The following is a 3,447-nucleotide window of genomic DNA, read 5'->3' as shown; positions in this document are numbered from 1 at the left end:
AGCTGGCATCCCCAGTGACGTCACTTGCGGCGGAATCCCGACTGGGATAGCGCTAATTGTGGTCATACTAAACACCGTCAGACACCGTCAGGAACCGCCAGGAACCGTCAGACACCGTCAGGAAGACCGTCAGACACCGTCATGAACTCACGGGTTATACTAAACACCGTCAGGAAATAAAAAACAATGATTGTGAATTCTAAAATGAATATTTTATATTAAAATCAACACTTGAGCCCTACTGTGCAAATTGAATTTGGATATAAATTTCTTTATATAACACGAGTTTTCCTTGGTAAACTCAACAATACGCTGTGCAAATTTCAATTTGCAATTGCAATTTCATTTTTATGGTCTCTTTATAGTATATCTTTATAGTAATGAGTATAATATCAATTGCTAACCAAAGATAGAGTTAATTTTAAGTTACTATAAAACACCACTGTGACAGGTCTGCATTAAAACTGATGAAATGAAGGAAAACATTAATTTTTATGGTCTCTTTATAGTAATGAATATAATAAAGATTGCTAACCATAAATAGAATTAATCTTAAGTTACTATAAAACAATAATTTTGAAGCGAGACCTCACACGGCAACTCGCGCCATTTTGCAGAGCTTCTCGGGACCTGTGGTGACAGGTCTGCATTAAAACTGATAAAATAGAAAAAACTTTACTTTTTATGGTATCTTTATAGTAATGAATATAATATAGATTGCTAACCATGGATATAGTTAATCTTAAGTTACTATAAAACAATAATTTTGAAGCGCTACCTCACACGGCAGCTCGCGCCATTTTACAGAGCTTCTCGGGACCTGTGGTGACAGGTCTGCATTAAAACTGATGAAATGGAAAAAACTTCATTTTTTATGGTCTCTTTATAGTAATGAATATAATAAAGATTGCTAACCATGGTTAGAGTTAATCTTAAGTTACTATAAAACAATAATTTTGAAGCGAGACCTCACACGGCAGCTCGCGCCATTTTGCAGAGCTTCTCTGGACTTGTGACAAGTCTGCACTAAAACTGATGAAATGGAAAAAACTTTACTTTTTATAACCTTTATATAGTAATAAGTATAATATAAATTGCTAACCATAGATAGAGTTAATCTTAAGTTACTATAAAACAATAATTTTGAAGCGAGACCTCACACGGCAGCTCGCGCCATTTTGCAGAGCTTCTCGGGACTTGTTGTGACAAGTCTGCACTAAAACTGATGAAATGGAAAAAACTTTACTTTTTATAACCTTTATATAGTAATAAGTATAATATAAATTGCTAACCATAGATAGAGTTAATCTTAAGTTACCATAAAACAATAATTTTGAAGCGAGACCTCACACGGCAGCTCGCGCCATTTTGCAGAGCTTCTCGGGACCTGTGGTGACAGGTCTGCATTAAAACTGATGAAATGGAAAAAACTTTACTTTTTATGGTATCTTTATAGTAATGAATATAATATAGATTGCTAACCATGGATATAGTTAATCTTAAGTTACTATAAAACAATAATTTTGAAGCGAGACCTCACACGGCAACGCGCGCCATTTTGCAGAGCTTCTCGAGACCTGTGGTGACAGGTCTGCATTAAAACTGATGAAATGAAGGAAAACATTAATTTTTATGGTCTCTCTATAGTAAAGAGTATAATATAAATTGCTAATCATGGATAGAATTAATCTTAAGTTACTATAAAACAATAATTTTGAAGCGAGACCTCACACGGCAGCTCGCGCCATTTTGCAGAGTTTCTCGGGACCTGTGGTGACAGGTCTGCACTAAAACTGATGAAATGGAAAAAACTTTACTTTTTATAACCTTTATATCGTAATAAGTTTATTATAAATTGCTAACCATAGATAGAGTTAATCTTAAGTTACCATAAAACAATAATTTTGAAGCGAGACCTCACACGGCAGCTCGCGCCATTTTGCAGAGCTTCTCGGGACCTGAGGTGACAAGTCAGCACTAAAACTGATGAAACGGAAAAAACTTTACTTTTTATAACCTTTATATAGTAATAAGTATATTATAAATTGCTAACCATAGATAGAGTTAATCTTAAGTTACCATAAAACAATAATTTTGAAGCGAGACCTCACACGGCAGCTCGCGCCATTTTGCAGAGCTTCTCGGGACCTGTGGTGACAGGTCTGCATTAAAACTGATGAAATCGGAAAAACTTCACTTTTTTGGTATCTTTATAGTAATGAATATAATATAGATTGCTAACCATGGATATAGTTAATCTTAAGTTACTATAAAACAATAATTTTGAAGCGTGACCTCACACGGCAGCTCGCGCCATTTTACAGAGCTTCTCGGGACCTGTGGTGACAGGTCTGCATTAAAACTGATGAAATCGGAAAAACTTCACTTTTTTGGTATCTTTATAGTAATGAATATAATATAGATTGCTAACCATGGATATAGTTAATCTTAAGTTACTATAAAACAATAATTTTGAAGCGTGACCTCACACGGCAGCTCGCGCCATTTTGCAGAGCTTCTCGGGACCTGTGGTGACAGGTCTGCATTAAAACTGATGAAATGAAGGAAAACATTAATTTTTCTGGTCTCTCTATAGTAAAGAGTATAATATAAATTGCTAACCATGGATATAGTTAATCTTAAGTTACCATAAAACAATAATTTTGAAGCGAGACCTCACACGGCAGCTCGCGCCATTTTGCAGAGCTTCTCGGGACCTGTGGTGACAGGTCTGCACTAAAACTGATGAAATGGAAAAAACTTTACTTTTTATAACCTTTATATAGTAATAAGTATAATATAAATTGCTAACCATAGATAGAGTTAATCTTAAGTTACCATAAAACAATAATTTTGAAGCGAGACCTCACACGGCAACGCGCACCATTTTGCAGAGCTTCTCGGGACCTGTGGTGACAGGTCTGCATTAAAACTGATGAATTGGGAAAAACTTCACTTTTTATGGTATCTTTATGGTAATGAATATAATGTAGATTGCTAACCACGGATATAGTTAATCTTAAGTTACTATAAAACAATAATTTTGAAGCGAGACCTCACACGGCAGCTCGCGCCATTTTACAGAGCTTCTCGGGACCTGTGGCGACAGGTCTGCATTAAAACTGATATAGATAGAAGAAAAACTTCATGCTTTAAATTGATGAGTTGATTTAAAATCAGTCTCAATAAAATCAGTCTCTATATTGCATTCGGCTCTTTTACATGTACATCATAAAGACAATGAATATAAATAGTGAGACTTCAGGACTTCAGGACAGTGAGGAGTGTTGCCGAACTGTGATAGTGAGCAGATAATTTTCAGTGTCTTATTGCGGAAACGAAATATCAAGACCTCGATTCATCTAGCGAAAATATTCTCTTATAATGTGCTCTTACTTCTACATTAATTAATTCATCTATGCCTGAAACTTATTTTTTCCCTTTAAT

The sequence above is a fragment of the Tubulanus polymorphus genome, chromosome 6 (genome assembly GCF_964204645.1).
Source record: "Tubulanus polymorphus chromosome 6, tnTubPoly1.2, whole genome shotgun sequence".
Taxonomy (NCBI): domain Eukaryota; kingdom Metazoa; phylum Nemertea; class Palaeonemertea; order Tubulaniformes; family Tubulanidae; genus Tubulanus; species Tubulanus polymorphus.
The sequence above is the reverse complement of the archived record's forward strand: the minus strand, read 5'-3'. Positions refer to the sequence as shown.